At 45.3% G+C, this 7,983-nt stretch overlaps 1 long non-coding RNA gene across 1 annotated transcript; it reads left to right on the top strand.

Annotated features, from left to right (window-relative positions):
• Positions 1–4,499: 4,499 nt before the first annotated feature.
• Positions 4,500–7,480, top strand: LOC130266519 (uncharacterized). Its single transcript, XR_008842907.1, has 3 exons — positions 4,500–4,646; positions 5,779–6,388; positions 7,024–7,480. It is a non-coding gene; the product is annotated as an uncharacterized LOC130266519 (long non-coding RNA).
• The last annotated feature ends 503 nt before the right edge of the window (positions 7,481–7,983 follow it).

Below are 7,983 nucleotides of genomic sequence, written 5' to 3'. Positions count from 1 at the left end.
TACATGGGCAGGCTCCTGTGTGTATTTAGTTTACAGGGCCTGAATATGTGCTTAGTTTACAGGGCCTGAATATGTGCTTACATGGGCAGGCTCCTGTGTGTATTTAGTTTACAGGGCCTGAATATGTGCTTAGTTTACAGGGCCTGAATATGTGCTTACATGGGCAGGCTCCTGTGTGTATTTAGTTTACAGGGCCTGAATATGTGCTTAGTTTACAGGGCCTGAATATGTGCTTAGTTTACAGGGCCTGAATATGTGCTTACATGGGCAGGCTCCTGTGTGTATTTAGTTTACAGGGCCTGAATATGTGCTTAGTTTACAGGGCCTGAATATGTGCTTACATGGGCAGGCTCCTGTGTGTATTTAGTTTACAGGGCCTGAATATGTGCTTAGTTTACAGGGCCTGAATATGTGCTTAGTTTACAGGGCCTGAATATGTGCTTACATGGGCAGGCTCCTGTGTGTATTTAGTTTACAGGGCCTGAATATGTGCTTAGTTTACAGGGCCTGAATATGTGCTTACATGGGCAGGCTCCTGTGTGTATTTAGTTTACAGGGCCTGAATATGTGCTTAGTTTACAGGGCCTGAATATGTGCTTACATGGGCAGGCTCCTGTATGTATTTAGTTTACAGGGCCTGAATATGTGCTTTCATGGGCAGGCTCCTGTGTGTATTTAGTTTACAGGGCCTGGATATGTGCTTACATGGGCAGGCTCCTGTGTGTATTTAGCTTACAGGGCCTGAATATGTGCTTAGTTTACAGGGCCTGAATATGTGCTTAGTTTACAGGGCCTGATTATGTGCTTAGTTTACAGGGTCTGAATATGTGCTTCCATGGGCAGGCTCCTGTGTGTATTTAGTTTACAGGGCCTGGATATGTGCTTACATGGGCAGGCTCCTGTGTGTATTTAGTTTACAGGGCCTGAATATGTGCTTGGTTTACAGGGCCTGAATATGTGCTTAGTTTACAGGGCCTGAATATGTGCTTACATGGGCAGGATCCTGTGTGTATTTAGTTTACAGGGCCTGAATATGTGCTTACATGGGCAGGATCCTGTGTGTATTTAGTTTACAGGGCCTGAATATGTGCTTACATGGGCAGGATCCTGTGTGTATTTAGTTTACAGGGCCTGAATATGTGCTTAGTTTACAGGGCCTGAATATGTGCTTAGTTTACAGGGCCTGGAGATGTGCTTACATGGGCAGGCTCCTGTGTGTATTTAGTTTACAGGGCCTGAATATGTGCTTAGTTTACAGGGCCTGAATATGTGCTTAGTTTACAGGGCCTGAATATGTGCTTAGTTTACAGGGCCTGAATATGTGCTTACATGGGCAGGCTCCTGTGTGTATTTAGTTTACAGGGCCTGAATATGTGCTTAGTTTACAGGGCCTGAATATGTGCTTACATGGGCAGGCTCCTGTGTGTATTTAGTTTACAGGGCCTGAATATGTGCTTAGTTTACAGGGCCTGAATATGTGCTTAGTTTACAGGGCCTGAATATGTGCTTACATGGGCAGGCTCCTGTGTGTATTTAGGTTACAGGGCCTGAATATGTGCTTAGGTTACAGGGCCTGAATATGTGCTTAGTTTACAGGGCCTGAATATGTGCTTACATGGGCAGGCTCCTGTGTGTATTTAGTTTACAGGGCCTGAATATGTGCTTAGTTTACAGGGCCTGAATATGTGCTTACATGGGCAGGCTCCTGTGTGTATTTAGGTTACAGGGCCTGAATATGTGCTTAGGTTACAGGGCCTGAATATGTGCTTAGTTTACAGGGCCTGAATATGTGCTTACATGGGCAGGCTCCTGTGTGTATTTAGTTTACAGGGCCTGAATATGTGCTTAGTTACAGGGCCTGAATATGTGCTTACATGGGTAGGCTCCTGTGTGTATTTAGTTTACAGGGCCTGAATATGTGCTTACATGGGCAGGCTCCTGTGTGTATTTAGTTTACAGGGCCTGAATATGTGCTTAGTTTACAGGGCCTGAATATGTGCTTAGTTTACAGGGCCTGAATATGTGCTTATATGGGCAGGCTCCTGTGTATATTTAGTTTACAGGGCCTGAATATGTGCTTAGTTTACAGGCCTGAATATGTGCTTACATGGGCAGGCTCCTGTGTGTATTTAGTTTACAGGGCCTGAATATGTGCTTAGTTTACAGGGCCTGAATATGTGCTTAGTTTACAGGGCCTGAATATGTGCTTACATGGGCAGGCTCCTGTGTGTATTTAGTTTACAGGGCCTGAATATGTGCATAGTTTACAGGGCCTGAATATGTGCTTAGTTTACAGGGCCTGAATATGTGCTTAGTTTACAGGGCCTGAATATGTGCTTAGTTTACAGGGCCTGAATATGTGCTTACATGGGCAGGCTCCTGTGTGTATTTAGTTTACAGGGCCTGAATATGTGCTTAGTTTACAGGCCTGAATATGTGCTTACATGGGCAGGCTCCTGCGTGTATTTAGTTTACAGGGCCTGAATATGTGCTTAGTTTACAGGGCCTGAATATGTGCTTACATGGGCAGGCTCCTGTGTTATTTAGTTTTCAGGGCCTGGAGATGTGCTTACATGGGCAGGCTCCTGGTGTATTTAGTTTACAGGGCCTGAATATGTGCTTACATGGGCAGGCTTTTGTGTGTATTTAGTTTTCAGGGCCTGGAGATGTGCTTACATGGGCAGGCTCCTGTGTGTATTTAGTTTACAGGGCCTGAATATGTGCTTAGTTTACAGGGCCTGAATATGTGCTTAGTTTACAGGGCCTGAATATGTGCTTAGTTTACAGGGTCTGAATGTGTGCTTAGTTTACAGGGTCTGAATGTGTGCTTACATGGGCAGGCTCCTGTGTGTATTTAGTTTACAGGGCCTGAATATGTGCTTAGTTTACAGGGCCTGAATATGTGCTTACATGGGCAGGCTCCTGTGTGTATTTAGTTTACAGGGCCTGAATATGTGCTTAGTTTACAGGGCCTGAATATGTGCTTACATGGGCAGGCTCCTGTGTGTATTTGGTTTACAGGGCCTGAATATGTGCTTAGTTTAGAGGGCCTGAATATGTGCTTACATGGGCAGGCTCCTGTGTGTATTTAGTTTACAGGGCCTGAATATGTGCTTAGTTTACAGGGCCTGAATATGTGCTTACATGGGCAGGCTCTTGTGTGTATTGCGTCTTCAGTTCTTTAATATGTGATTAGTTTATAGGGCCTGGATATGTGCTTACATGGGCAGGCTCCTGTGTGTATTTAGTTTACAGGGCCTGAATATGTGCTTAGTTTACAGGGCCTGAATATGTGCTTAGTTTACAGGGCCTGAATATGTGCTTACATGGGTAGGCTCCTGTGTGTATTTAGTTTACAGGGCCTGAATATGTGCGTAGTTTACAGGGTCTGAATATGGGCAGGCTCCTGTGTGTATTTAGTTTACAGGGCCTGAATATGTGCTTAGTTTACAGGGCCTGAATATATGCTTACTTGGGCAGGCTCCTGTGTGTGCTGAGTTCTCAGGGCCTGAGTGTGTGCTCAGTTCTCAGGGCCTCAGTGTGTGCTGAGTTCTCAGGGCCTGAGTGTGTGCTTAATTTGACAGGGCTTCTATGTGTGCTAACTTGGAGAGGGTCTGTATGTGCTTAGTTTACAGGGCCTGAATATGTGCTATTTTACAGGGTCTGAATATGTGCTTACATGGGTAGGCTCCTGTGTGTATTTAGTTTACAGGGCCTGAATATGTGCTTAGTTTACAGGGTCTGAATATGTGCTTAGTTTACAGGGCTGAATGTGTGCTTAGTTTAGCGGGCCTGAATATGTGCTTACTTGTGCAGGCTCCTATGTGCGCTAACTTGGACCGGGCTCGCATGTGCTTGCTTTACAGGGCTTGAATATATGCTTACTTTGACAGGGCTCCTATGTGCTAACTTAGACATAGCTTTTATATGGGCTTTAGTTTGGCAGGGCTTTTATGTGTTCTTCTTTGGTCAGGGCTCCTATGTGTGCTTAGTTTGACAGGACTCTGTGTTTACTTGGACAGGGCTTGTATGTGTTCACTTTACAGGGCCTGAATATGTGCTTAATTTGACAGGGCTTCTGTGTGTGCTTCCTTTGACAGGGCTCCAATGTGTGCTTCGTTTCACAGGACTCCTATACGTGCTTCCTTATACAGGTCTCCCATCCGTGCTTATTTTGACAGGGCTCGTATGTGTTTACAGAGCCTGAATATGCGCTTAATTTGATAGGGCTTCTGTGTGTGCTTACTTTACAGGGCTTGTATATGGTTGCTTGGGCAGGGTTTCTATGTGTTCTTACTTTGACAGGGTTCTCATGTGTGCTTAGTTTGACAGAATTCCTACGTGTGCTTACTTGGACAGGCCTCCTACGTGCTTACCGGTGGAGGTGCCCTGCCCTGGCACATAATCAGGTTTAGGTTTGTGTTTGATCTCTTTTCCGTGGGATTTTGGGTATTGATGTGTGGGGATATCTCCTAGCTCTCTAGTAAACACTTGTCGATGTCCTCCCATTGTGTCATAAGTCCCTGAGGCCGATATCCGTCTCTGCAGCCACAGATGCTACTGCTTTTTCCGGAATCCACTGTTCGAAGTTGAAGACCAACGGCTGCAAGACTTGTTCAAGCATCCTCTTTTGTATAGTGTTTCAAGTAAGGTTTGCCGTCAGCCAGAGAGCGTGTGACTGTTTGTCTGTCTGTCAGAGTTTGCATCCATCGCCCGCGGCTTGCATCAATCTGCGCGAGTGCGTGTGCTGACTGTTTCTAACCTTGTGTGTATGACTGTTGCCTTTCAGGTTTTCCAATTCATTTTTACATTTAGAATTAAAAATCCCCAGCCAGGGCTTTTGTTTTCCCCCTCCCGGCTGGGCTTTTTTTCCCCTCTGTCCCGGCCGGTCTGCGATTTAGGGCGCAGACTGTCCAGGGCCCGGGCTTTTCGTCAGGCAGGAGGATTTTTTCGAGGCTCTCAGGAACCGCGTTCCTGAGCAGCCCCGAGACCTGTGGCGTAAGGAAGCGGTCAAAGCGACGGTGAGTCGTTTACAAGGTGTAAGAATTGCACATGGCGGATGAGTGTTACGCCTTGGCTTCACCTTACTTGAAAAAAGTCACGAACCCCTGGGAAGGGTTCAAATAAAGTGTCGTGCTCCTGCTCGGGGCAGTTGGAGTCATTCTGTGCCTTCTTTGGGGGTGAGGAAAAAGGCTGAGGGGGGAGGGGATGGGGACTCGGGGGCTCCCATGTCATTTGGGGCACCCCAAGGTCCCGAGGAGAGGGAGCCACGCTGCGGTGAAGGAGCAGATGAGTGGGGAATTGGGGGGTCTTGCCGAGTGCCCTCCCCCAGAGGACACAAGGGTGCCAGATCCTTCACAGGGATGGCTGGGTGTAGAAGACAGGTATTTTTTTATATTTATACGTTTCCTAACTATAGCTTAAATAAATGTTGTATTGGTTTTATTTGGTTAGAGAAGGGTTTTTTAATAAACTAAATATAAAATAAGTGTAATAAAAAAATAAAATTATATAAATATTAAGTATAAACAAATACAAGTAATAAATTCATATTAAATGTATAATATTAATAATGCAAATATAATGTATAATGTATGAATATAAATTATAAATATGGGAATAGAAATATTAAAATATTTTTTATAGTTTAACTATTTTATTGGTTTTATTTGGTAAAGGCAGTGATGTTACTAAATCTGTCCAGAAGTTCTGATTATTATTATTACTCATTTTCTGACAGAAAACATTCTCATTTTGCCTTTCCCACATTGTTTTCAGGTGCTGCCCCAGATGGACATCTGTAATCTCAGACAGCGATTCCCTAGGACGAAGGAGAGCCTTTGCCTCACCTGGACAGCTCAGGTTGATGCGACAGAATTGGAGCGGCCTAACAAACGTACGATCGGCCGCGTTCCGGAGCACCTCGAAACCTTTCCGTATCACGCGTTGGGATTTCTCATGACACAGCATCCCGGGCGTCCCTCTGTGCAAAGTCAAGCGGTAAAGGATTGAATAACTGACAAGCGGTGTCTGGGATTCAAATGGTTCTGTTAAAATTAAGCAAAGAACGCAATAAGAAAAATTATCATCCTTTTAATGTCTGAAATAGTTTGGAATAAAAATGCTGGGAAAAGGCATTTTTGTATTTGAATTGGTGTCACCTGGATATAACCCCACAGCGAGCAATCAGAGCAGAAATGCGAAAGCCGGGATTCTGCGACTCCTGCAGAGGACTTAATTTTCTTTTCCTCCTCTCTTTTAGGACAGGAAAAATCATTACAGTCCTCTCATCTTTGCCAAAAGACGTGGCGTTTCAGCAGCCAAAGCCAAGAGGCTTCAGCACCAGGGGTCTGCGCTGGAGGGCTCCTGGTCCTGCCCGTACTGTGGGGTAAGTCAGAGAGATGCTGGGTTCCTCTTTTCCTCCCTGCTGGGAGTGGCCGCCTAGGGAATCTGGGATCCGGGTGAAACGCCAGCTCTCCTGGCGTTCAGGGACGCAAGGTCCGAAGGACTACGTTTACCCGTGGCCTTGCAGGTCAGCAGGAGCAAGAGGAAACGGGGCACCAGAGCCGCGTCCTCCCTCGGAGGACAGAGAGTCCGGGCCAAGGCGAGACCGCCACGAGCGCTCGGACGAGCATTCCAGGGAACGGGGTGCTCGGAATTGCAGGCGCTGCCGGAACCATTGCTTTAGGTCTGCTCCGTCTGTGTCCGCGACCAGCGGGATTTGTGCTGGAGAGAGAGGTGCCGTCAAGAACAAAAGGCGGAGTAAATGCTCTCCGGGGATGCGCAGTAAAGGACCGAATAGCACGGAAGGAGAGTATTTATCAACTCTATCGCTATTTCTTCCAAAATTAGGACGGAGCAACGATGGGGGTGGTTAGGTTTGGCGCAGGCCTGTTATTCTTTGTGCAATTTTTAATTGTTGTACAATTCACCGTCCAGTATCTTTCTAAAAAAAGCCATGGGAGTCGGGTTGTTGTACGGTTGCTGGACAGACTTACGAGCTTACTATTTTCTGTTCTTCAGGTTTGCAGTTTATTATGAGGGTGTGGGTGTAAGAAAGAGTGTGGAGCATGGAGAGTAAGAGATAAGGGGGTGAGAGAGAGAGATTAGAAATCGGAGGTAAGAGGTAAGAGAGAGCAATTTTCCATTCACAATACAATAAGTATTCTTCTATAATGAATATTCTAATTTTCCAATAACCAATCTAATACAATATACTAATTTCCTCATATTTGCACGCAATCTATAGAAACTACCAAATTACTATGTTTTATGGCTTTCTTATCTGTAACCCTTATCTTTAGACCTTTGCTGCCAGGCTTAGGACAAAATGTCTGTTAGTTCTTTGGTATTTGTGGCATTTAGTATTGTCTAAACAAAGAAGGCTCAAACCTCAACCTGACTGTTTTCAGCATCTATATAAAAATAGGCTAACATCTCAATTTCATCTGTTGTTTCAGAACTACTTGCTAGGCACTTAGAAAATTTCTCTATTCCCTCCCCAAGAAAAGCCGTCAGAAATTTGGATCCAAGTTCTAACTCTTAACCTATTCACTGCAAAAATTTGCCAAAGGCGGAGGACCGGGGCGACGACTGGCCCCAGGAAAGGTTACTTATTAATACCGCGTCAGATTTCCCTCAGCGACCGTCAGCCCTGAGCGGCCGTGAGTTTGCGTTCTTCTCACCGGACAACCGGAAATAATTTCAGTATCATTAGAAATTTTAGAAAAATCCAGCTAAAATTGTCAAGTCTTCCCCCCTTTAAGTTAACCCAGTTTTGCCCAGTTAGGAGCTACACAGAAGTGAGGCAGGGGAAAGCATCAGGGAACAGCTGTAAGTTCAAAGGCAAAAAGAGAAGACATATCGGCAAAGGGAAGCAAAGGGGAAAGGCTTCAGAAAGCATTTCTGTGGTCTAATTAATAATTATTTCTGATTGCCCAGTGAGAATACGGAATCACAGTCATTCAGGCCTGACGGTCCCCT

This window comes from Oenanthe melanoleuca, unplaced genomic scaffold, assembly GCF_029582105.1.
Source record: "Oenanthe melanoleuca isolate GR-GAL-2019-014 unplaced genomic scaffold, OMel1.0 S073, whole genome shotgun sequence".
NCBI classification, from domain to species: domain Eukaryota; kingdom Metazoa; phylum Chordata; class Aves; order Passeriformes; family Muscicapidae; genus Oenanthe; species Oenanthe melanoleuca.
Note: the sequence above shows the minus strand (reverse complement) of the source record. Positions and strands in the feature narration are given on the sequence as shown.